Raw genomic sequence first — 26,888 nt, 5'->3', positions numbered from 1 at the left:
AAAGAGAGAGGCAGCCCCTGCGCCGGCGTACTTAGCTCCGCCCGCAGCTGTGGGAGCGTGGAGGGGAGGGCGGTGGGAGGAGACAGAGGCGGAGCTGGCAGAGGAGCCAATCAGGTGGCAGGACGAAGCTCTTAGGCGACAATCCCTGCCTCTGAGTGGGCGGGGCCGTATCTTGGGGGCGGGGAGAGGGTATATGCTAAATAAGTGACGTGTCAGATGATCTTGCATCTCAATTGGCCGAGGATTTAGCCCTGAGGGCGGGCATTTAGAGCGCTGGTTGGTGACTTGGCTGAAGGGATCTGGTCGAAGGGGCGGGTAGGTCTCGTCTGGGCGCATGCGTAGGGTACACGTGTGTCTGCTCGCCCAGAGCGAGCTGCGGCCTTGCAGTCGTTTGAACTTTAGAGGGATGGAAAAGCACCGTGGAAAGGCTAGCTATGTTGAAGATGGTACTGACCCCTCTGCTCGCTTCTGTACTTTTACCTTCTGAAACAGTCCGGCAACCATTAATTTTCATCATACGGGATGATTATCATAAAAAGGGGTGGGCACGGTGGGTTTGAAGTTTAGTTTTCATTTACTAAAAGATTAGTAAGCCAGTAGGTAGATAAAAGGAGATTGATTTTATCTGAACTCCGCCCTCTACTAGATACTACCAAGGTCAAACTAAATAAACCTGACCCTCAAGCTCCTCATCTGTAAAATGGAGATGTTAGCTCTTGCAAAAATATGTAGGGAAAGAGTACCTGTTAGCTACTCAGCACAGTGGTTAATACACATTGCAATAAATGATTTCATAGTACTTTTAAATGGTGCCCCCTGCCCTGGCTTCGGTCTAAATGATGACTATAATTTATCATTAGCTTTTTTATCTCTGATTAAGGGAGGGGAATAGTGTATCATGAGATGGAGACAAAATGCCCATGCTATACCTGGTTGTACTATTTAAGTACCTTCTGGGCCTTTAGAATGAAATGAATCTTTGCATATGAAAAAGGAGTCTAATGTAAGGTATTAAACTTTCCACTTCCTCCTCCTAAAGACAGAGGAGAGAACTGTCACAACTACTGAGGAAATGACTCAGACATATGTTGGTAGCCTTGTGGGGCACCAACACAGACAGAGCACAGTCAGTAAATGGAGCTACTTCTTTGTCTTTTCCGCTACAGTTTCCCGCTAAAGTTTGCCCCCACACCCCCAATATTAAAGAACTAAGTCCAGAATTTGTCCAAGAAGCAAATCAAGGACCTGGCCTCAGCCAACAGGAAGTTCACTTATTCCCAAAACATAAACTGCCCCCAACAACGCAGGATGGGTTGCTAAGTAACTTCCTTCTGTGACACCACTTTCCTTGTGATGCAGGCCAAGTTAAGTACTGCCCCCCATCCCCACCTTCCTTAATATCTCTGGTCAAATTTCTTTTTCTTCCTTCTTCTCCCCCATTTTCTTCCCTCCTTCCTCTCTCCTTCTCTCCCTTCCTTCCTTCCATCTTTCCTTCCTTCCCTCATCTGTGAAGCATCTATTTAGCTATATTTAAAGCAATGTGTATTATTTTAGGAAGAGTAATTTGTCATTTCTGCCTTTAACTCCTGTGTAATCTAGAAGAAAAGATCTAGGTATGAATAACTGAAATAGAGTCCTCCCTTTCTTAGATCTGCATCAATGTGTCAGTGTCGTGAAGGAATTAATGACTTGGGGACAACCAGAGTTGAGGGTTAACGCAGACACTGTTCAGTGTGCTTGATGGCATGCTTCCCAAACTTGGTGCTATGTAAGAAACTCAGGTTAGCCCAGTAGAGACACTGGGGTCTTTGTGGTTGTGTCATGATCTGATCATTAGCTGGTCCCTTCCTCTTTAAATTTCCTGCCCTGAAACTGACAGCATATATTCGTACCAGTTCTTCCTTTTAAATCTCCCCAGCTACCCTCCTCCAGATAGGTTCCAGGGCCCTGAATCCAGCCATCACCACAACCCTCATCATCACCCTGCCCTCATCGTCATCCTCTGGTACTCGATGTTTGTACCTTCCCCATCTTTAAAGCAAAACAGGCCTTCATTTGTCCTTGCTAGGTGGGAAGTTGAATAGTGGTGGGGACTTGGACCATTCTCAGATATTTCAGCACATCTTCTAAAGCTCGTAATGCTGTCTGAACACGGAAATTTCTCTCTGAGTCCTCTGAAGTGGTACAGTCCAAAGAACATCATCTATCTCCCTCGACAAGGCTCACTGAGCTCCAATATTCCGTGAGCTCAAGAGCTGGCACAGGGCAGCTGGGCCCAGCCCCATTGTCCCCGGGTTCTTTTTTCGCTGAGCTATTTGTTCCAAGTTCCATTCTGCTACCTAGGCTGGAAATTCCACACATGCTCAGCTCAAAGGAATGTAGCTCATGCTGGCCAAAGAGCTTGCCAGGAAATGGGGAACAACTTTTCTTTTGTGGCTTCCTTTCATATCTGTGAGAGACTGAGCTACTGCCTGAGATGTTCCACCAGCATTTTCTAACCAGGGAGCAACTGTTTGCAGGTCACCTCCTCGGGGAATGTCTGCTGACTTCTCCAGGCAGCCTGGCTCCTGACCTTTAAGGGCCCAGAGACCTTTTGTTTGGTAAGGGAGTTTGATGCTTTCTTGGCAGTTTGGCGATTTGTTTGTTGTTTAACGTTTCATTCATTCATTAATGAAGTTCATTCATTAACTCATTTGCTTATGTAAAACGTGTATTTAATGTATGCCAGACCTGATGTATGCCAGACCTGATGATAAGAATTAGGGATAAGTAAGTCAGATAGAGGCCTTGCCCTCACAGAGCTTGCTGTATGGTAAGCTGACAGTTGGAAGCAGACACACAAGTATACAAACAATGATGGCTCCTTGAAAACACTTGCAGGTGGGAAAAGTGTTGGGTGTACAGCCTACATCACATAGGCATTTGGCCACTTGTAAAATGTCTCCCTTAGTCCCCAGTTTACCACATTAACGAGATTACACAAACCACAGACTAAGTGTTCCTTAATCGTGTGCCCTGCTGGCTTCAGAACACATACTCTGTCACGTATATAGCAAAGGATTCGACCTTCTCCCTCAACCTCAAGTCCTTGATTAGCTCATCCCTGACATTAGGGTTCTAATTAGAGGATGAATGGATAGCAAGAGGGACGAGGTCCCAGACCCCAGGGGCTGCCCAGAAAAGCTTGTTTCCAGAGAGAGGTAACAGGCTGCATGCATGACCCCCCGCCCCCCACCCCCACCCCCGGACATAAACACACACATACACACCTACCGCCAAGGCTTGCAAAAGGGAGTTCACCCCTAGTGGGTCTGGTCTGCCTTTTATTGAACCACATGAACCTACCAAAAGAGCAGTGTCATGTAGTTCAACCTAATGTATCCAAGAATAAACAAAAAATTCCACAAATGAATGAAGAGCTTGGGAACAAGCCACCCACCCATCAAGGTGACCTCTGTGATGTAATCTCAGGGGGCAGGGCTGGAATGTGACAACTGAATAATCAGCAACCTAATCAATTGTATTGTAGGGAGAATTCATGAAACAAAGATAAAGAACGAGGCTGGCAAATAAAAAGGAAAAAGAAACAGGGTAAATCCAAGAGGCTAGAATTTGGCACGTATTTCCCACTGCTGTCCAAGAAAGAGCAACATGAAACTGGAGCTCATACAGTGCCTGCTGTGAGGCAGAGATGACTCACCAAGCCCCACCCTGACTTGGATGAAATCTGCCTCCTGTAACTCTAGGGATACACTCACCAACCAGCTTGCGGATGACTGATTTGGCTCCCTGGGATTCCAGATATTGGGAAAAGGGTGCTCCAGTTGAGGGAGGAGCCATCCAGTTACTGAAGAACTAACACTAATTGTTAATGAGTATATGGGTATCTGGTTTTATACTTCAGTCTCCTGTGAGTTGGATTGCTGGGAGTCAGTCTTCTCTAGGCAGACAAACCTCAGAACACTGACTTGGCTGTGAAATAGGTTCAGCTGTGTGGTAAATTCATCAGGGTAAAACTACCCTGGGTGGCCTCTTTGGGAGCCAGTTGGAATGAGGTCCAACACAAAGCAAAACTTCCTGACTCAGTCATTTTGATCACAGAGTGCAAAAGATATAATTATGTTGGCAAGGCACCATTATCCTGTCTGACCCTAACTCCAGTCCTAATCCTATTTCATGACCCAAATAGTAGATGTGAAATGGACTGGCATTTTCTGCTTCTGAATCAGTCCCAGGTCAGTAGGTCAATAGGATTGTCATCCTGCTTGGGCTAGAAAAGCAGAGACAGGCTGAGGGTACAGGGAGCATGCAAATGCTTTTCTTTCTCTCCGGTACCTTGCTCTTTACTTCATGGGCAAGTGCATGCTCTTTAGTCAGACCTGTGTTCAAATCGCAGCTCTGCCTTTTCCTAGCAAGTCACTGAACTTCTCTGCATCTCAAGATTTTTCATCTGTAAAGTCAGGATTGAAAACACACCTGCCTTCTGGAGTTGTGAGGACTCAATGAAAGAATGTGTTGAGTGCCTGACTAACAATCATCCCAGTTCATGTTATTATTAGTAGTAGTATAATATTATTACTAAGGCATGTAACATGACTTATAGTTACATGAGGGTTTTTGGTGACTGTTCCTTTTTTTTTAACAACTAATTAATTTATTTAATGGAGGTGCTGGGGATTGAACCCAGGACCTTGTGCATGCTAAGCATGCACTCTACCACTGAGATCTTTCCCTCCCCCCAGGTGACTGTTCCTTTATCTGTCCTTTCCAGCCCTGCTGCTCATTACTGGGTCTTCAGTGCCTGCTGAGTGAGCGCCTGCTCCCTAGTAAACAATCACTAAATATTTGTTGACAATTAAAAAACAAAATTAAAGTTTCATGCTGTGTGTTCGGGTTACTAAATAGGAAATCACTTGGTATTTTGGCATCTTCTCTCAAATCTGTTTATATAGTTTTTCCTCATGCTAAACTATCTGTGACCTCAAAATGGCTGGACCAAAATAGCCACCTCAAAGTACCTGACTGCCTAGTGACCCTGTGGCTCCCCTGAGGACCTCACTGCTACCTGCCATCCCCTTAGTTTTTCGAGCTGGGAGTCACCCTCCGTCTCAGCCCAAATAGAACTGGACTTACTGGCCTACTCCCCAGTCTGGTGCTTGAGGGAGGGGCCTGGGGGTAGCTTCATGTAATCGCTGATTAGCATCTTCCCCAACCCCCCAAATGCTGTCAAAGCATTTTGATGACAAGGGCCCAACCTCCTTCATGGAGTTCATCCCAGATGGTGTGATTCTGGGGTCTATGTGCCCCCCAGCCCCCACCATCACCCTGTGCCCATCCTTCCTCAGACCTCTCCACGCAGTGGGATGCCCAGCCTGAGGAATTCCAGAAGGATAGAAACTGGAAAACTTTTGTGGGGCTGCCGGAGGCTTTCATTCTTGCTGCTGGCAGATCTCCTTATGGGCCTTTGTGGGTCTTGGCCCCGGAGGAACACAAAGCACGTCATATATTTGTAAACAATTGTAGGATTATATAAATCAATAAGATACAGTTAAATGTTACGTATTAAAGCTGCTGCCGTGTACAGTTCAGTGGAGAATACTTGTAATTTCTCAGCAAAATGACAAAGTTAATGAAAGGTTTTTAGTGGCTCTGTGTCCCTCCCTCTCCCCACATCTGTGACAGAGAAGCTCAGATTCCAACCTAGCCAGACTGCAGCAAATCCACAATGGCTCCAGGACTGCTTAACACCATATCCCAACCCAATACCCAGGTCCCTAGGTCCTCACAGTTCCCGGAATGTCCTGCACAAAAGGGAACCTTGCTCGTCTACTGGGCGTAGAAAACGTGAAGCCTGAAAATCTCCTCTCTTTCCCTTGAGTGTGACATTTGGATGAAAATGACCCGGCATCTGGTCTTGCTCAAGCAGCCTCAGTGGAAGCTGACTCTCCGTCCGCAGCTGGACTTTGACAACCTTCTGAGGTTTGCCGAGGACTCCCTGAACTGTGCTGCGGTCCGCTGCCCAGGCTCGCTCCTTTCTGCACTTCATTTAGGATCCTGGACCCTTGCCCTGTAGCTCCATGCATGAGACTCATGGCCTCTCTGAAGATTTGGTGGACACTGGAATCATTTTGAAAGTTTAATATAGCTTAGTGTTGTAGGTTTATTTTTACATACCTTATTTCCTCAGCTAAAAGCTTCAATAGAAGGCAAAAGGAAAAATGCAGGTAAGAAAGTAAGAGGCAGGGAGACATGGGACTAATACAAAAAGTGCACACTCAAAGGCTCTGGAAAGTAGCTTTTGGAGGTAGGGACAGGGCCAGTTCGGGACTGAACTTCCTAGCATTTTTCGCAGATGATGTTACAGGAAATTTCTGTCTTAGCCACTGATGATGAAGATGTTTCAGGGGCCACAGTTAGATGGTTGCCCCAGATCTTCACAATCTTGTGAGTCTGAGCAGTACATACAGTTGAATCTCCTTGCATCTAGAAAGGATCATGCCACTGCAAAGCTTTCTTGCCTCCAGCATGTCTTGTATTTCCCCTCTTTGGATCTTTGCATCAGCTGTCTCCTCTTCTGGGAATGTTCTGCCCTCTCCTGCCTACCTGTGGAAATCAACCCATTTTGTAGGGCCCCCATCACTTTTCCATCTTTCCAGGGGCCCAGGTGGGATTAAACTGCCTCTCTCAGTGATACAAGAAAAAGGGATGTGGGGTGTGAGGATGGCCATGTCCCAGGTCTCCGCTGAGCCCCTGGGACATGCCTCACCAAGTGTGGGTCCTTGGCTTTGCACAGGAAAGAATTCAAGAGCGAGCCACAGTTGGGTAAAGGTATATTTATTTAGAGAGATACATACTGAATAGAGTGTAGGCTGTTTTAAAAGGCGAGAGGAAGGCCACAAGGTGTGGGGACTGGGTGCACAGGTTAAAGTAAAAGTAGATACACACTCCGTAGACAGAGGGCAGGCAACCTTCCAAGACAAGGGAGTGAGGGAGGCGGCCACGAGGAGTGGTATTGCCAGTTTTTATGGGCTTGGTAGCTTCATATGCTAACGAGTGGGAGGACCATTCTAACTACCATGGGGAAGAGGCTGGGATTCCCAGGAATTTGGCCATTGCCCACTCTTTGACCTTTTATGGTTAGCCTTGGTGCCTGTGGGAGTGTCATTTACCATGTTAATATTACAGTGAGCATATAATGAAGCTCAAGGTCTACTGGGGGTTGCATCTTTCACCATTTTGATGTTAATTGCTGTGTCATTCCTTGAATGGCTGTGCCTTGTCCCCCTTTCCTACTGTCTCACCCGGTCACCTGAGTCTTTGCACCTCCCCTAAAGCACTGACCCCAGCCTGTGCTGATCACCCCGGCATATTACCTCTGGCTGGCTGTAGATCTTTGGGAGGGAGGGGACAAGGGTAATTTCTTTGTGGGGCTGCGTCTATATGGTGCTTTCCCTTAAGTATAGTATCAGTGAGACTCTTCAAATTGAAAAGCTCCAAGGACTTGATGACCTTCAGCTCAAACAGTTCCTGAAGATGGGGTAGTCCTGGTCCCTTCACAGAAGAGGCGGATGAGCAGTCTCTGGGTTGCTAAGGCCTTGTGGACACAGGGCTTTCCCCAGTGTGCCCAGTCTAACTGGGACAGCCGTGGCTTTCCAGAACCCTCCGATTCCATGGGCTGGTCTGGCCTATGGGGTCCTCCCTCCTGGTCCTGAATCCCTGTGACCAAGCAGCCAGCTAGCAAGAGCCCTGGGGTGTGAACCTCTGGAAGTCAGCCCACCCCAAATCCCAGTGTGACCCAGGCTCTGCCCTCAGGCAAGCCTAGCTCACCTGGTCTGAAAGAGAACTACTTTCTGTTCATCCCCTTCCTTTCCTGCTTCTTATCTTGCCCACCCAGTTGTTCTGGGCAGAACCCTAGGGTCATGCTAGACTTCACCCGGTCATCCCACCCTCCATCCCATTAATCACTAAATCCTACCCTCCAAACCAGGGAGTTCTTTTCTAGATCAAAGAATCAGATCAGGTTATCACTCCCTTGTTTAAAACCATTCAGTGGTGACTAGTTGCTCTCAAGATATGGGATAAAATTCTTAACAGGATTTAGAAACCTTTCACCTGGCTCTTTTGAAATAAGATTTATAATCTTTTCTAAACCAACACAAATACTGACCCAATCTGAATTTTTCTAGCTGTCGAAACTATTTAAGATTGATGAGGTCTGCATTAAATTGTTAAAAGGTGATTAACTCATCTGGCCTGAATGGGTGTGAATTCCAAGGGAATTGTTTTTCTCCCTCTTTTCTGCTGCCTGTGACACTCTCGTTAGGTGACTGTAAAAAGTTAAGGCAGTCAGGGTGGAGAGGGCCTGTGGGTAGGGAGGGGGCTGCAGGAGTCCTGTAGATAAATTACTGGTGATACCAAAGAGACCCCCCAAGAATGGCCCACCCCTCCCTCTAGAATTCCTACTCTACATCAACCTGATGCAACTGTCCAAATTCCTTTTAATGGCAAAATGACTTGAAAGGCATGTAAATACTCAGCAATAGGGAAATGGTATGTAAACTACGGTTGGAGTAATATGTGACCATTTAAAAGGAAGATTTTGGAGGCTTTGCAACAACATGCAAAACCACATATAATGTCACATTAAGTGGAAGGTAGACCACCATTTGAGCCAAGAGAGGTGGTGTGGGGATGTGAGATTGTGACAAAAATATGGATTTTCTAGCTGGGTAGATAGACTGGCCATTCATTCCCCATTCTCCTCACTCACGTGCTGTGTGATCATCTGCAAGTTACTTAACTTCTCTGAGCTTGAGTTTCTTCTTTTTAAAAATGTAGATAGCATATATAAAAATAGATAAAAACAAATTTCTTCTGTATAGCATAGGGAACTATATTCAATATCTTATAACAACCTTTAATGAAAAAACATGAAAATGAATATATATATATATACACACACACACACACACATGACTGGGACATTGTGCTGTACACCAGAAATTGACACATTGTAACTGACTATATTTCAATTAAAAAATGAATAAAAATAAAAATTAAAAAAATGTAAACAGTAATACAAGCTAGATTGTCTTGGGTCTTGGATAAGCTACTGTATATAAATGTGCTAGGCATAAATCAAATTAGGAGCTCAGCAAATATTAGTTTCCTTCCCCTTTTTATGTTGTGTGTACACATTTTTTAATTTCATAAAAAGACTCGAAGAAAATAATAAAATTGAAGACTTTTAAAATTTTTCTGAACCTTTTCAGTTACCTGTTTCTATGTAACAGACCAGCCTAAAACTTAATGCCTTAAAACAATCCTTTTTATCATATTCCACAGTTGTCACAAAAGCCAGGAGTCTGCACAAGTATCAGCCAGGTGATTCTTCTGTTCCACGTGGCATTTGTTGAGGCCACTCTGTGATATTTATCTGGTGATGGGGCTGGTCAGGAGGGTTAAGACAGCTTCCTCATTCACAGGTCTATGGCCTTGGTGAAGACGACTGGGTGGCTGGGCTCAGCTGAACTACTGGCCAGGAGAGAAGTGAATCACAGGACGAGAACTTAGAATATGTAAACGTGTGAAGTTGTGGAAGTCCAGAGCAAGTACAGGCGTACCTGGAAGACATTTTGGGTTTAGTCCAGATCACTGCAAGAAAGCAAGTATCTTGGTAAAGTGAGTCACATGAATTTTTTTGGTTTTCCAGTGCATATAAAAGTTATGTCTATGCTATACAGTAGTTATTAAGCATACAATAGCTTTGTCTTTATTGCTAAAAAATGCTAACCATCATCTGATAGTGCAGGGTTGCCACAAACCATCAATTTGTAAAAATTGCAGTGCCTGCAAAGCACAATAAAATGAAGTGTAACTGTGCTTCAAAATGACAGGGTGCTTTGGCGTGTCAAATGAAGGGAAGTTTACATCTGTTCGAGAGATTCTGAAAAGGCCCTCATATGGACCTTAGAGGGTGTGGGAGAGTTCCCAGACCAAGTTGGGATGGAAGGCATCTTAGAGGAAATAAAAAAGGAACCAGCAAAGGCGTGAATGTGGGAGAACAAGGGACCTGTTTGGGCATGAAGGAGTAGATAAATTCAGAATGACAGATAGTCACAGGGGTAAGTCTGAATAAGATGTTCTGTGTAAGATTTTGCATGTCAGAATGAGGTGAGATCTGTTTAACTCCATAGGCAGAGGGGAAGTCTCACTTGCTTGAGCAGGAAAACTCAAGATTCCTACAGGGGTCAGGCAGGGACCATAAGTGAGTCAAGTAATCTGGGTATAAAAATAATCACCTGGGACTCAGCGTTGTCACAGCTTCCAGGGTTGTGGGCCCACTTGACCAGATTCTTTGATATTCCACAAGGAGTAAAACATCTGGATTCTTAGGTAAAATTTCTCACTTTTAAAATGTTTACAACTACTAAAAAACTGTGTGCAAGCTGAACAAAATTTGTCTGCGGGCCAGATGAAGCCTGTGGGTGTCCCGTCTCCTTGGATATTTGTAGCGCTGACCTGTGGTTGAAAGAGCAGCTGGGGCAGGGGAGGGAAGATCAGCGAAAGGCCCCATCAGAAGACTTAGCTGCTTTGTTTCTCTTTCTGTTCTGACAAGGAAATCCAAGGGGATTCATCTCCAGTGTGTTTTTGCATGTGTTTTTTGTTTTGTTTTTGCCTTTTGGACTCATTTCTACCCCAGCACTGGTTTGCCAGGGAATTTTGGATCGGGCCTGGCAGCTGCTCTCACTTTTCAGGTCTTCTAACTGGAAAATCTTATACACCCCATCCTTGTTCAATGGTTAGTTGCTCCTGGGGTGAGGCCTCATATAAACATTCTTTGTGTGTGCAGGTGTGTGTGTACGTCTTTAAGAGTTCTTCTTTCTGAAGAATTCAGAATTAACAGCAGGTCTTCTGGGCTGAACTTTCTGAACCTGGCATGAGCTGACTCTTCCAGAAACTGAACCCTCTGCCTGCTGTAGTCTCGAGGTAGGCCAGTGACTGAACTCCTATTCTTGGCTGATTACCTTGGATCCAGAGGCTGTCAGCAAACCACAGTAGAGGAAAATGCTCTACTACATTGATGTCTGTGTGTTGGGATGACAGATAACATGGTGAAGAAATATTAGAAGCAGCAGAGCTGGGTTAAAATGTTTTATTTGCCCGGTGACCTTGGTCAATTCACCTCCCTCCTCTGTGTCTCAGTTCCTTCATGTATAATATTTTAACCAGGAGTATTCGCCTGCTGGGGAAATGTGAGGATTCAGTGAGGCCGTGGATGCAGATGTGCCTCACACCCAGCTGTGCTGGATCAGAGAAGAAAAAATGAAGGTATCAGAGCTAAGGGAATGTGGACTGAAATTTTGACTCCACTACTTTTTTTTTTCCAAAAAAAAAAAAAAATCCAGATTTACTCAGCAGACATTTTAATTAAGAAATCCTATCAATCAGGACCACCACAATTTCAGATACCCTGGTGTGAAGTTTATGTCAATAGCCACATCTGGAGGATGAACAAACTGTTGGATCTTCAAAAAAAAAGAAAACTTTAGCTTCCACTACTTCTTTTTTAAAAGTCGACATCTGTGTTCATTACAAAGCAGTCATCACCCAAAGTCTGGCTACCATCCATGACCATACACTTGACCCCCTTCACCACTTTTGTACCCCCAACCCCCTCAACCACCCTCCCCAACCACCAATCTATTCTCTGTGACTGTCAGTTTTTTTTTTAACATTTTTTTTATTTAGTTATAGACATTTTACAATATTGTGTCAAATTCCAGTGCAGAGCACAATTTTTCAGTTATACATGAACATACATATATTCATTGTCACATTTTGTTTTCTCTGTGAGCTACTACAAGATCTTGTATATATTTCCCTGTGCTGTACAGTGTTTTTGTTTGTTTTGTTTGTTTAGCTTTCACATATGAGTGAAATCTTGATTTTTTTTGTCTTTCACCTTCTGACTTATTTCACTCGACTCGACTATTTATTATAACAGCTACCATGTGTTCAGTAATTACTAACTACCAGGCTCTGAGGATTACCTTTTAAAATCCTTGCAGCAACTCAGCATGGATGGAGGGATGATTGTTATTATCCTTACTTTACAAATGAGGCGACAGAGGCACAGAGAGGCTAAGTAACTTACCCAAGGCCTCCCAGCTAAGTGGGGAAGCCAAGCTATCTGATTCCAGAGCCTCTACTTTCTAGCTATGTGAGTTAAGACAAGCCCAGTAATCTTCCTGCGACTCAATTTCTGATCTGTAAAACTGGTAAATCTTTGAGAAGATTGTGTCTCCCCAGAAGTTATTGAAGTCCTAACACTTGGTGCCTGTGAAGGTGACCTTATTTGGAAGTACGGTTTAGATCAAGTTAAGATGAGCTCATTAGGATGAGGAATTTGGACACAGAGACAGACACACAGGGCAAATGCCATCTGAACACGAAGGCAGAGATCCGGGTGATACACCAACAAGCCAAGGAATGCCAAATATTGCCTGCAAAACCACCGGAAGCTAGGGGAGAGGCTTGGAACAGATTCACCCTCACAGCCCTCAGAAGGAACCCGCCCTGCCGACACCTTAGTTTTGGACATCTAGCCTCCAGAACTGTAAGAGAATACATTTCTGTTGTTTTCAGCCACCCTGTTTGCGGCATTTGGTCACGGCTGCTCCAGGGAACCAACAGCTCGGAGCATGGGACCTGTGTGTTCATTTACTTTGCAGTGCGTCTCTGGGTCTCTGGGTGTACATGGCAGTCTGCCTCTGAGCGTGCCGGGTGCTCTGCGCATGTGCAGCCCCGCGGCCTAACTATACACAGAGTCAGCCTAACACAACATTAGGAGGTGGACCAAGGTCAGCTTTTGGGGGTCCCACCTGCCTTTTGTGCTCCCCTGGATTAAGCTCCCACTGCTCTTGTGCTACCTGGAGCAGGGCAGAATGTCTTCAATAAACTCATTCAGAAGAAGGTGCTAGTGAATATTTTGTCTCTTCCAAATGAATTAGCCACACAGAAAGGTGAAATCTGAGAACCTTGGTGCCTGGTTGGAAAAGATTTTAGGTCAAGACCTCTCAGCATCTCTTCCCCGCAAAACCATCTGCAAGTCCTACAGACCAAGCACCACATCCATCCATGCTGCTGGGATCAAGGGACACTTTCTAGTGGAGAAGGTGATTTTAGCAGCCTGGCTAAGCACCTCAAGCCTTCAGGGAAATCAGGACAGCCTCGGAGAGCATTTGGAAATGGAGAGGCAGGAGGATCTTGTGACCCGAAGAGATTCATTGGTAAAGTTTAGAGAACAATTAGAGTTGGAATGAGCTCACCCAGCAGCAGCCAGGGGCCCCGCCCTGCACTGTTCTTCAGGAACCCGAGAAGCAGGATTCCCTCAGGTTGATTTCCACGAAAGGAAAAGAAATTCCCGAACAGAAAGATCAGCGGGGAGGATACAGCTCAGTGGTAGAGCACGTGCTTAACGTGCAGACGGTCCTGGGTTCGATGCCCAGTACCTCCATTAAAATAAAAATAAATCAATGAGTAAACCTAATTACCTCCCTCCAAAACAAACAAACATAAATAAAATTAAAAAATAAACAAAAAAGACCCAAACAGAAAGGTCATCACAGCTGTTTACAACAGGGTGAGAGCATGATCTGTTGGTGTCCTCTGTTCCTGATACCATTTAGGGCAGAACAAACCACCTGTATAAGTTACCTATTGCCGTTAACAAATTACCCTAAATTTAGCAGCTTAGAATAACATTCACTGTCTCACAGTTTCTGGAGGTCACCTTACCTGGGCGGTTCTGGATCAGGGTCCTTCACGAGGTTGCATTTGAACTATTGGCTGAGGCTGCAGTCTTCCGAAGGCACCGCTGGGGCTGGTGCATTTGCCCCCAAGTTGGCTTCCTCATGTGGCTTTTGGTAGGAGTCCCTGGTTTCTTGTTCCCTGTTGTCTAGAAGCCTCAGTTCCTCACCACCTAGGTGTAGGTGACCAGTCATTTTGGTTTGCCCAGGACTGAGGGGGTTCTCAGGATGTGAGACTTTCTGTCTAAAGCCAGGAAAGTCCTGGGCAACCTGGGGATGAGTTGTCAACTTCTCTCCCAGCAGGTTGCTCACAGTGTGAAGAGTGATCTGAGAGAGTGGCCAAGACAGGGGCCACAGGCCTTTGATGATCTAATCTTGGAAGTAACGTGCCATGCCTCAATCTGCTGTATTCTGTTGGTCACACAGACCAGTCTTGGTACCATGTGCCAAGCAAATATAAAGGTGTAAATATCAGGAGAGGGCCATCAGTGGAGCCATCTTGGAGGCAGGCTACCATTACCCTGAAACTCAGTGGTTTAAAGCAACCACCATGTTAGTATCTCTCATGAGTCTGTGGGTTAACAGGGCTCAGCTGGGTGGTTCTTCTTCCCCCACATGATGTCTGTTGAAGCTGCAGTCACTGGGGCTCAATTGGGCTGGAATCCCTGATGACTCATTCCCATGGCTGGCAGTTCGCGCTTGCTGTTGGCTAAGAGCTTGGTGGAGGCTGCAAATAGGAGAGTCTTGATTCTCCTCCATGTGACCTTTCCACATGGCTTGAGCTAGATTCTGCCAGGAAACATCCCAAGAACCAGCACGTAAGAGAAAGGAAACAGACGCTACCTAATTGCCTAAGACTTGAGATCAGAAGTCCTTGAACATCTTATACTGCATTCCATTGGCCAAGTCAGTCACAGGGACAGCATAGATTTAAGGAAAGGGGAAATAAATCATGCTTCTAGATGTGAGGAACAGCATATGTTTATAGGGAGGGGAGGATTTACTAGAGGTTACTACCCTCCTTAATGGGGGCTACCACTCCCTAAACATTGTGCTACAGGGTCGGTCTCTCATTGGTGAATGTACAAAATGCCCACAGGTAGAGAGGCACTCTTTGATTCCTGAATCTATAATCCTGGCTTTATTTTTTGAAAAATAGTTTTGAATTTAAAAAATTACATGAGTAACTATGTAATGAAGTTCATTATAAGTAATTATGAAATATACAGATAAGCACAATAAAAAACTCTATAATTCCAACACCTAAAGACAATACTATATAATTTTGGTACATAGCATCCTTGAATTCATTCTATGAAAAAATAATTAAAAAAATAAACTTACTTTACAAAAATGGAACCACTCTGTACCTACTGTTTTTGAACCTGCCATTTTCTCTTAAAGCTGCATTGTGAATATCTTTCTGTGACAGTTTAATATAGTGTGACCTCAGTTTAAGAGTTGCATAGTATTTCATTGTATATCTACCAACCAAGATTCTTGATTGCAACACCAGAAACCAGCTGTGGTTAACCTTATTAGCGAAAAGAGACATTTGAAAGGGTATGGAGCTACTGCTGTATAATAATCCACAAAACTTGGTGGAATCAATCACCATTTTAATACACATACCTTCTGTGGGTCAGGAATTCTAACAGGACACAGCAGGGATGATGCCACAAAGTCTGGGACCTCAGCTTGGAAAACTCAAACTAGGAGTGAGATGAAAGGCTGAGGTGGGGGTAGGGTGATGAATCATCTGGAGGCTTCTTAGGGGGGAAGGTGTAGCTCAGTGGTAGAGTGCATGACTTGTGCCCAGCATGCACAAGGTCATGGGTTCGATCCCCAGTAACTCCATTAAATAAAAATAAATAAATAATTACCTCCTCCCTAGAAAACAAAACAAAACAAAAAATACAAAACATCTGGAGGCTTCTTCACACACATGTCTGGAGATTGGAGATTGGCTGGCAGGACTTGAACCTTGGGTTGAGCTGGGACTCTTGATCAGTGCCTGTATTATGGTCCCTCTACATGGCTTGGGCTTTCTCAGAGCGTGGTGGCCTCTGGGTAGTCAGATACTCACAAGGTGGCTCAGTGGCCCAGTAGCTGGTTTTCTAGCAGGCAGAAAGGAAGCTACAGGGCCTTTCGTGACTTGGCCCTGGAAGTCACTGCCACCTTAGTCCATTGATTGAAGTGGTCACAAACTTGCCCCGATTCAAGGGGAAGGGACATAGTCTTTGCTTCCCAATGGGAGGAGTATCAAAGAATTTGTGGTCACATTCTAAAATCGCCATAATTAAGATTCGCTAAGCTGCTTTATCAAAGCAAGTTCAATTTAGAGTGATTTAATGAATACAGAGGTGTATTCATCTCTCGCACATACAGTTCCAAGTGAGTAGTCTAGGTCACTGAGGCAGCTGTGTCCCACCAGATACTTACCTCTATGCCGCTGGAATCTAGGCTCCACCACAAACATGCAATCTTGAAAAGCACTAACTGTCCCTGGGCCTTTGTGGGCAAACCTTAGGTGGGAGCATCTTACTGGCCACTCAGCTCACATACTTGCACCTTGCCCTCCAGGGAGCAGGAAGTAGGCATATCTGCCTTCCTCCTGCTTCTCTAGTGGAAAGCAGGGGTGCTTCTTTCCTATCTCAGAATTTCCTCCTGAAAGAAAGGATGATCAGATGCTAGATACCCTAAAAGCAACAAATATCCAGTAGAATATGGATGTATAATATCCCACCGCCTATTGATAGACATTTGGATGGATAAGCTTCTATTGATAAGATGTTATTTACGCTGTTGAAAGGAACATTGAAACATCTTTGAATACTTGTAAGATATTTTTTCCCTTTAAGGTACACTCCAAGGAGTCATGTCATAGCTTATAATTTCTGTATCTAGTCCTACAGGATCCCACTAAAGAGGGCAACCTCCTCCTTTTCTTCAAGTCATGGTGGCAACTCAGCAATTTGTCTAAACTTGGGCGAAAGAATGAAGAGCTTCAGCATGTACTACCGATGATGTCCCAGGATTGAGTGTTCATGTGTCCGGATGATAACTCACTCTTGCTTATGGAGCATTGTGTGAAGGCTTTGCATATACTGTCTTGCTTAGTTTTCACATCAGTCTGATCAGGAAGGCATTATCTTTATTTGATAGAGAAGCTTAGGCACCAAGAGATTAGGTAATTTATTGAAAGCCTTAGAGCTGAAACAGTCCTTTGAACAATTTCCTCCCCCTTGGAACACTTGCTCTTAGGACACTCCCTCTCCTAGACCAGCTGCCATATTGTGGGAAGCCCAAGCCACAAGAAGAGGCTTTGTGTAGACCTTTCAGTCAACATCCCCATCTAAGCTCCCAGCTGCCCGCCAGCATCAGTTTCCAGCCACCTTAGTGAGCCAGCTTGGACTCTTGCCCAGCTCTTCAGCCCAGTTGAGCCCCTGGATGGCTGCAGCCCCAACCACCATCACAAGGAGCAGAACTGCTCAGTTGAGCTCAGTCAATCCAAAGACTGGTGAGAACTAATAATAAAATAGTTTTTGGGTTAAGTCACTAAGTTTTGATAAGATTTGTTGCATAGCAGAGGGTAACCAAATAGGTGGGGAGCTACTCATTCTTGGATGAGTCCCAGCAGAGCGTGAAGAGGGGAACTGCTCTGGGGGAACTGGGGAAGGGGACCTTTGATGATCCTTGTGAGTTCAGTGCACTAGGCTGGGTCTGTATATGACAGTTTTCCTTGTTTCCGTCCTCAGACGGGAAAAATTTCACTGAGTCACCAGTCTGGGAGGAGAATCTGTTTAAACGAGTTAACAGGAATCTGGCAATTTTCCCAAAGCAAATCATGTTGATTTTCACTACAAAGAAGGAATTGCTTAATGCTGTAAAAACTCACATAAACAGTCATAGCTTTATGACTGATTTGCTATATTTTCAAATTCCAAAAATGTAGCCATAATAACCATCATAAAAAAAAACAACAGTGCTTGAAAATGCTTAAACATTGTGCACGGTTCCTGAGGATCTTAAGAATGTCCTTATCTTTTGCAATTCCACAGACCTGTGGGCAGGAATTGGTGCCAATAAGACCTTTGGGCAGCCCCAGTTGGCACGTGGATCCCAAAGCAAAATTCAACTTCTCTCTCCCATTCAAAGAGCAGAAGAGGACGCTCACAACAGGTCAGTAAGATGGTGGTCTTACTAATCGTAGGCATTTACTTTCTATCCCTCACCGCTCAGTCCCTTCCAGTTGAGTGGTTTTCAAATCTAGGGGCATCAAAATCATTTGGGAGGTATGTAACAAATGCAAAATTCCAGGGTTCTTCCCGCAAAGATGCCCACTCTAAGTCTGGATTGAGATACAGTAGTTTCTAGCAAGAACCAGTTGATTCTTCCTTTGATGGGCCCCATAGCACATCTTGAAGAGCACTATAATCTCGGGTCTTTCCTAATAGCATAGAATAGAGTGGGGAGGGTATAGCTCAGTGGTAGAGTGCATGCTTAGCATGCACGAGGTCCTGGGTTCAATCGCCAGTACCTCCATTAAAAAAAATATTTAAAAAAAGTAACAAATAAAAGCAAGATTAAAAAATAAAAGCATAGGATAGAGATGGGGAGAGCCCTCTCTAAGCCAAAGCTTCAGAGAATAGGATGGGCCTTGGAAGGGGATCAAGATGGAATTTTTGGATTCTAAGCCAGGAAGGATCTAACAAACCCATCTGGAGCAAATGGTTTTCAAACTGTGTTTCTTAGAACTCGAAGGGGTTTCTCAGACACGCTATCACCTCCATCCACTCTGGCAGCCTCTCTTTAACCTCTTTTACTATAGCAGGTTTCCAAGAAAGATCTCATTAGAAGAAAAGGTTTTAAAACTACTAAATTCTCTCCCTGCTTAAAGATAGCATCAGGTTGGTGAGGATGAGGAACAAGTAGACCCCTCATACCTTGGTGGTGAGAATGAAAAATGGTACAGCCACTGGAAAATAGTTCGGTGGTTCCTGAATAAGTTAAACAGAATAACCGTACGTGTTAGCCTGCTCAGGATGCTGTAACAAAATACCATAAATTGAGTGGCTTAAACAACAGATACTTATTTCTCACAGTTCCAGAGGCTGGAAGTATAAGATCAGGGCTAGGTTATTGGTGAGGACCCTCTTCCTGGCTTACAGATGACTGCCTCTTGCTCTGTCCTCACATGGGTGGGCAGGGGTTGGGGGTTGGATGGGAGAACTCTGGTCTCTTCCTCTTCTTCCAAGGGCACTAATATCACCACAGGGGCCCCACCCTCATGACCTCATCTATATTTAAATCACCTCACATACGCCCTACCTCCAAATACATCACACTGGAGGTTAGGGCTTCAACATATGAATTCTGGGAGGACACAGACATTCAGTTCATAACGCCGTTTGACCCAGCAATTCTACTCCTGGGTATATACCCCAGAGAGTTGGAAACAGACACTCAAACAGATGCTTGTACACACATTTTCATTGAATCTCTGGCTATTTACAACAGCTCAAAGGTGGAAACAACCCAAATGTCCATCAACTGATAAATGGATTAAAGTGGTATATCTCTACAATGAAATACTACTTAACCATAAAAAGGGATAAAGTACTGATACTTGAACCTTGAAAACATTATTGCTAAGTGAAAGAAGCCAGTCACAAAAGGCTGCATAATTATATGATTCCATTTATATGGTATATTCAGAATAGGCAAATCCATAGAGACAGAAGGCAGATTAGTGGTTGCCAGGGGCTAGGGAGTGGGGAATGAGGGGTGACTGCTTAATGGGTCAGGGATTTTTTTGGAGGGTGATGAAAATGCCCTGGAACTAGCTAATGGTGATTGTCGCACCACATTGTGAATGTACTAAATGTCATTGATGGTAGGCTTTATGTTACACACATTTTACAACAACAACAACAACAAAAATCCCAATCAATCGATCTAGAAGGACCATCTCATTTTTTTACTGAGAAGGAAGCTGAGGTCAGAAAAGGGGAAATGGCCGTGTGAGATCACCCAGCCTGTCAGAGGTAAAGCCAAGGCTGGTGACCCCCAGCCCACCACAGTAGGCTGCCTCTCTTCCTCAGTGTTCCTGATCCTCTACCCACAAGCCCTACCGAAAAAGCTAAGATCCAGGGTCATGCTAAGGCCTGAGCTACACTTCACTCCCTAATTTTTGCAGCCAAGCCCCCTGCTTCCCAAGCAAATGTCCACCTTGCCCACCCATAAGCTGGGCCAGCCTTTCCTCTGGTATCTCCAGCGTCCATTCCCTTCAAGAGTGTGGGGGAGAGACAAATCCATTTCCAGCTTCTTCCTTGAGTAAATCTTCCTAAGAGCCTGGCTGCAGCTGCAGCTTTCCGATGGGATTGGTAAGAGCTGGGTGGAGCAGAGCAGATTCCTTACATTACAAACATTGCTTAGTTTCCCAAACTCCAGCTGAGCAGACAGTCTGGAGGAGCTAGTGGTGGGCTGGGTACGATTACTCCCAGCCACATGCATTTGTGCAGTTGGCTCTTCTGTCTGGCTGTTGGGCCATATGCACCTATCAAGTAGTAGGTGCTTAATAAAGATTCCAGGGCACAGTGGTTCCTGTCTTGGGGGTCATCTTGGGACTGTCGTCTTCATTCTAGTTAAAAGAGTTTAGGAAAAAGCCTCAGGTTCCTCAGTATAGGAGTATACTTGAGTATAAAAGACTCAGGGTAAGCTTGTACGTGAAGTGAGAGTCATTTATCGGGTCCCCATCTGAGGTGGAATTAATCATCATTCTGGGAGGTAACAGAAAGGGTGTAACTCATTTGCATTCGCATTACTGTGAACTTTTAGAGATCGGGTCTTCTGAGGAAATCCCTTCCGGGTCTCAAAAAATTCCTAAGGCTTTTGTTCTGTCCCAGATCCTAATCTTTCCTTGTATCTCTGAGTAATAGCCTCCAAACTGATCATGGATTTTTTAAAAAGTATTTTAAAAAAAGTATAAAAAGCAAAACACGCAAAACCATGCAAAAGGGCACTTGCAGGACCTAAGAAAGTTGGCTGTCTGGAGATTTACTGAACTCAGCAGCCGAGAACTCCCGCTGAGAAGGGACACCTAGGTCTGCCCAGTTGTGTTCAGAACCTGCGTCAGCGTGGGAACGGGGCAGGCACATTCCCTCAGTCCTGACAAGGTGACTGTCTTCGCTCAGATTATCTAACACCTTGAACTTGAACTTGGAGATTGGCTTCCCTCAGCAGGGGTGAACGGAGACATGAAGGAAGACAGCAGAGCCGCACTGGCTGCAGTTTCTAAATTGCCATTTGGGATAAAGCAGCAAAGGAGAGAATTGCTCCAATGCAGTGGTTTGGGGTGAGTATTTAGAACCTGAGGCTGGGGCTGACTTTGGTGGTTGTGTGCGATTTCCCTGCTGTGCGGACAGAGGCCTGGATGGAGACTTTCCTTTCCCAGGACAGAGAAGCTCAGAAACACTGTAGACTTCATTGCTAACTGGGGATTTCGAAGTGCACAACTCTGCTCAGTGCTCTGAGAAGTCCTGCAGAAGAGAAATCTGCTTTGCTGTTCTTTAACCCAGTGTTTCCCAGTTATTTGACCTCGGAATTTCTCCCTCACCCCATTTATAACACTTACTTATATCCTGTGAAAGCCAGGTTTCCGAGAAATGTGAGGAAATGCCTCCCTCTGTCCTGTGGAGTTGGTTCTGGCCCCTGATGCCCTACAGTGAGCAGTGACGGGGATATTCGGGCAGGACACACTGTGTTGGACCCTGCTGTGGTAACTCAGGAAAGTGTGCTGTACCTGTCGGGCTCCCTCCCACACTAGGATGTTGTGATTCTGTCCTCACCGACCAGGATACATGGATACTGACATTTACTGAACTCCAGGTTCTAGGAGGGTTTCCTATGTCATCCATGTAATCTTCCCTCAACTCTGTTGTCCCCTTTTTACCAACGATGAAATTGAGTCTCCGAGAGGTTATATAAGGTAGTCACTCAGTTAAGTCTGTGGCAGAGCTAAGATTCAGGCTGAGGATGGTGGGACTCTGTGCTGGAATTCCCTCCTCGGACACTGATGGCAGGAATAGAAAATGGTGCAGCCACCGTGGAAAACAGCTCAGCAGTTCCTCCATAAGTCAGACAGAATTACCTTATGTCTTAGTCTGCACTTGGGCTGCTGTAACAAAATACTGTGGACCAGGTGGCTTCAACCACAGGCATCTACTTCTCAGAGCTGTGGAGGCTGGGGAGTCCCAGATCAGGTTTAGTGTTTGCCGAAGGCTGTCAGGTGGCTGCCTCTCGCTGTGGCTCCCCTGTACTGTGCCACTTCACTAACAAGTTGCATTTTCATGTCACTCTTTCCAGAGTGTCTGGTTCCCATGAGTTGTTGCCTCATGTGACATAGGACCTCTGAGCCTCAGTTTCCTTATCTGTAAAATAGGAGAATACTTTCATTTTCTTCCTTCTGATCTTTTTCTTCTTTTTCTTTTCCCCTCTCTTCTTTCCTCTTTCCTTCTCCCTTAATTTCTTTTTCCCCCCTTTTTAAACTGAAATACAGTCGGTATACAATGTTGTGTCAATTTCTGGTCTCCCTTAATTTCTTTCTCCTTCATTTTGTTTTTCCATTTTGTCATAAACCTCAACCTCCTGTATTAATTTTTCCCCAGAAGATCCTTGAAACTGCACCATTGGATACTCCCCAAAGTGGCTTGAGAAGCCCTGAGGATTTTTCAGTAATAGAGACCAGAAGAGGAGGTGGCTGCTGATTAATTACATGTCAGCCGGGGCTTTCTGTGCTCTGCATCTAGAATAGGGCAGTTTCCAAGGTGACTGAAATGAGCTTGTGAGGATAAGGTGAGGGCCTGGAGTTACGAGCTGCCAAACTCGTAAACCACGCGGGCTTCCTCTGAGCCACTTGCCAAGCGATTTAACAACTGACTTGGCGGCAAAGCGTTCCAACCCTATTTAATGATCAGTGCACCTATAAATAAGGTTGTAAGGACACTTTGGATGGATGTTAATGTACGGGTTCAGTCCAGAGTGACTAAACCTTGAGTTGTTTTGACCTCGGAGAGCCATCAGAAATCTGCTGCGAGGAACAATCCTGCAGTTGTCCGTGGTGATGTTTTGTTCCTGTTCATCATGTCCTCGGGTGTGTAATTTACTCACATGATAATAATGTGATGCTTCGCACTTGCAGTTTACAGAGTGCCTTCACACACACGTTTTCATTCGATCCTGGCAAGACAGGCATTATTACTGAGGTTTAGGGGAGACAAGTAACTTGCCCCAGGACGTCCAGATAGTGGGGGTTGGAGGTAAGTAGGGTAGGGGAATGGATTGGCAGTGGTGGTAGCAGAGTCCACATTTCAGATAAGGACTATGTTGCTTCCAAATTGATCTTCCTTTCTGATTCCACCAAATCCTATTTCTGGTTTAAAAGACTTGAAACAATCAGTGACTCCCCTGTCCTCCAAGGGGCCAGCATATCACGGTCCAGCTCCCTAGTCTCTCCTTTGATTGCTTTGTACTCAAAGTAGGCTTGCCAGATTGAGCAAATAAAAATGTAAAACACCTCCTTAAATTTAAATTTCACTCCTTTCGCTTCCAAAAATTTCAGATAAACTCTTTCAGTATAAGGAATTCCCATGGTATTTGTCAACTGTAACTTAAAATACTTATCATTAAAACTTTTTTCCTTTAAAAAATTAATATGAATTACTTACAGAAAATTTTGAAAAGTCGGTTAAGCAAAAGGAAAGAAATAGAAATTACTCCTAATTTTACCATCAGATAATATATAATGCTTTAATAGTAACTGTTAACATTTTGGTATATTTACTGTGGGCTCTTTTCCCATGAATATCTTTGTATGCATAAATTTCTTTTTTAAAAATAAAAAAGGGACTTACTGACATTACTACTTTAGACTTGCTTTTTTTTCGCTCAATAATATGTCATGAACATCTTTCTGTGCCCTTATGTATTCTGTGATTTTTTTTGTGCAGGGGAGGTTAATTAGGTTTATTTATTTATTTTAAGACATGGGTATGGGGGATGGAACCCAGGACCTCCTGCATGCTAAGCACACACTGTAACACTGAGCTATATCCTCCGTACCTCTATTCTGTGATATTTAAATAACTGCACAGTCATCGATTGGATGGCATACTGCCTTTATCTAATCCCCTATGGGCAAATCCAATGTTTTATTATTATAGGCTTGTCATGAGCAACCTTTACTAAGTTCTTCGGCACAGCCCTGGGGTACATTTTTGGCACTAGAATTTCTAGGTCAAAGGATATGCAAAGTTTTAAGGTTTTTGTCACATATTGTCAAATTGTCCTCCAGAAAAAACTGTCCCAATTTACAATTTCACAAACAGTATCATCAGAAAGCGCCATTTCCTTGCATATTGTCAATATTGGGAATTATCTTTAAAAACAAAACAGAATGATAAAATAGCCACTTTGATTCTGAGCCTGCTCTGACTCCATAATCACATTCAACACTCTGTCCTTACAGAGTCCTACATGTAATGTTCTACACGTAACGGTCTTACTTCTTTCCACTGAGCCTTCAATCCTACAAGAGGGGAGTAAATTGGATTCGGAACAGAAACTACTACTACTGTCCAATCACATGTCCTGTCAGACATCAGGAATCCATCCTGCCATTTTTCCTGCGGAGTTTCAACAGGACTTCAGAATCTTATTCATCCCAGCCTTGTGGGCGGCAATTACTAATGTAAAGAAAGTGCTCCATGGGGAACTTTCCCTTTATAGAAGAATGTAGTTAATAAACGGAGAAACTAATGATAATTAGAATGGCAATGATCACCAGCGGCTGTTTGCTTCAGGTTCCCCACTTGGAAGAAGAGAACACCATACGGAAATATTGCCAAAAATTTGAACCTCAACTTGATGATCAAGCTTCTAGATTCAACTACCAACTTGTGGGAAACAGAGAGAGCAGAGAAAATGTTAAACTACACTATGAACGTGTAATCAGTGAAATCCAGACTGTGAGAAACTGTATAGGTCAAATGACCTTTTTTCTTGGAAAAAAAAAAGCGTGGAGGGGAAATCTTTATAGATTAAAAGATACCTGAAAGACATATCAATCAATTACAGCATATGAACTTTATTTTAAATTTTTATCACCTTTATTTATTTTAATTATTTTATTCATTTTTTAAAGCTTTTTAACTTAACTCTAGTTGATTTACAATTGGTGTTAGTTTCAGGTATACAGCTTTAGATTCTTTTCTGTTATAGGTTATTACAAGATATTGAACATAGTTCCATATGCTATACAACAAATCCTTGTTTATCTATTTTATATAAAGTGATGTGTATCTATTAATCCCAAATTCCTAATTTATCCCTCTCCCTCCACTTTCCTCTTTGGTAACTTTAAGTTTGATTTACTTCACTTAGTATGATAATCTCTAGGTTCATCCATGTTGCTGCAAATGGCATTTAATGGCTGAGTAATATTCCATTGTGCATGCATGCACACATACATGTTTGTATGTGTGCATACACACATACTACATCTTTATCCATTCATCTGTTGCACTTAGGTTGCTTCCATGTCTTGGCTATTGTGAATAGTGCTGCTATGAATATTGGGGTGCATGTTTCTTTCAAACTAGACTTTTTGTCTTTTCAGGATATACGCTCAGGAGTGGAACTGCTGAATCATATGGAAGCTCTGTTCTTAGTTTTTAAAGGAACCTCCATACTGTTGTCTATAGTGCTTGTACAAACTTACGTTCCCACCAACAGTGTAGAAGATTCCCTTTTCTTCACAACCTATTCAGCATTTGTTACCTGTAGACTTTGTGAAGAGGACCATTCTGACTGGTTTGAAGTGAAACCTTATTGTAGTTTTGATTTGCCTTTGTCTAATAATTTGTGATGTTGAGCATCATTTCAATGTGTCTGTTGGCCATCTCTATGTATTCTTTGGAGAAGTGTCTGTTTATGCCTTCTGCCCATTTTTTGATTTTTTTTGATATTGAGTTGTATGAACTGTTTGTATATTTTGGAAATAAAGCCATTGTTGGTTGCATCATTTGCAAATATTTTCTCCAAGTCCATAGGTTGTCTTTTCATTTTGTTAATGGTTTCCTTTGCTGAACAATTCAAAAATTTTAAATTATACACCATTCTGAATAATATGATGAAATCCCACACCATCCCACTCCATCCTGTCTGAGACATAACTCATCCCTTCGTCCACCATTTCTACCTGTTATTTGATTAGTAGCCTTCTAGGTTATCAGATCCACTGTCTTGGTTTTGCAGTGCTTGTGTTCAAGTAACCCTCATTTTACAAAGACCACATTCACATAACTTTTATTCCAGTATATTGTTATAATTGTTCTATTTTATTGTTGGTCATTGTTTTTAATCTCTTACTGTGCGCTACTTATAAATGAAGCTTTAGTATAGGTATTTATGTATATATCGGGAACAACAAAGTATATATAGGATTCAGTGCTATCCAGTTTCAGGCATCCATTGGGGGTCTTATCATGTATCCCCTGCAGAAAAAGGCGGACTACTGATGGAGGAAATTGTTGGAGGTCTGGACAGAGACTTGCTGATAGTCGTTGTTTGGGGCTAGGTAAGCAGTATGGGACTTCATTATATTTTATCTCCTTTAGATAAGTTTGAAATTCTCTATGATAGAAAGCTTAAAAAATCTTCCCATGAGGTGAATTGCCATCTCTCAAGTTCTCTAAGGACCATCTTTTACATTCTCTAGTGACTTTGAACTTTTTCTAATCTCATTCATAGGGAAATTGTGAAATAGCCTGTTTTTGGTGTTCTCCTATCTCTGCCTTCCCTACCACCAGGTGGGAGGAGTGTAGGTCAAACTTTCCCCAACCTGTTTCCCTATCCTATTTCCTTATCTGCAAAGCAGGGACACAAATAAATCTTGCTCACTTCCTGGAGCTGCTATGAGACTGAGGAGTCCATCTTCTCTAGCATTATCAAAATTGTGGTCTTCTTTCTCCCCTTATTATTGTGTGCCATCTTTGGTCATGAACTAAGGTCTTTGAA

At 43.7% G+C, this 26,888-nt stretch overlaps 2 long non-coding RNA genes across 8 annotated transcripts; one reads left to right on the top strand and one right to left on the bottom strand.

Annotated features, from left to right (window-relative positions):
- Window positions 1-228: 228 nt before the first annotated feature.
- Window positions 229-24,931, top strand: LOC116280529 (uncharacterized). 7 transcript variants are annotated; one of them, XR_012066746.1, is made up of 7 exons: window positions 1,070-1,613; window positions 2,520-2,600; window positions 9,486-9,681; window positions 16,719-17,331; window positions 17,873-17,993; window positions 21,008-21,168; window positions 24,340-24,931. It is a non-coding gene; the product is annotated as an uncharacterized lncRNA (long non-coding RNA). The 7 variants fall into 7 exon arrangements; XR_012066767.1 differs by lacking the exons at window positions 1,070-1,613; window positions 2,520-2,600 and adding an exon at window positions 229-315; XR_012066765.1 differs by lacking the exon at window positions 1,070-1,613 and having other exon boundaries at window positions 1,689-2,600; window positions 9,486-9,664.
- LOC140691240 (uncharacterized) lies at window positions 9,485-14,409 on the bottom strand. Its single transcript, XR_012066817.1, has 2 exons — window positions 13,801-14,409; window positions 9,485-9,623 (listed from the first exon to the last, which is right to left on the bottom strand). It is a non-coding gene; the product is annotated as an uncharacterized lncRNA (long non-coding RNA).
- Window positions 24,932-26,888: the final 1,957 nt, after the last annotated feature.

This window comes from Vicugna pacos, chromosome 1, assembly GCF_048564905.1.
Source record: "Vicugna pacos chromosome 1, VicPac4, whole genome shotgun sequence".
NCBI classification, from domain to species: Eukaryota; Metazoa; Chordata; class Mammalia; order Artiodactyla; family Camelidae; genus Vicugna; species Vicugna pacos.
Note: the sequence above shows the minus strand (reverse complement) of the source record. Positions and strands in the feature narration are given on the sequence as shown.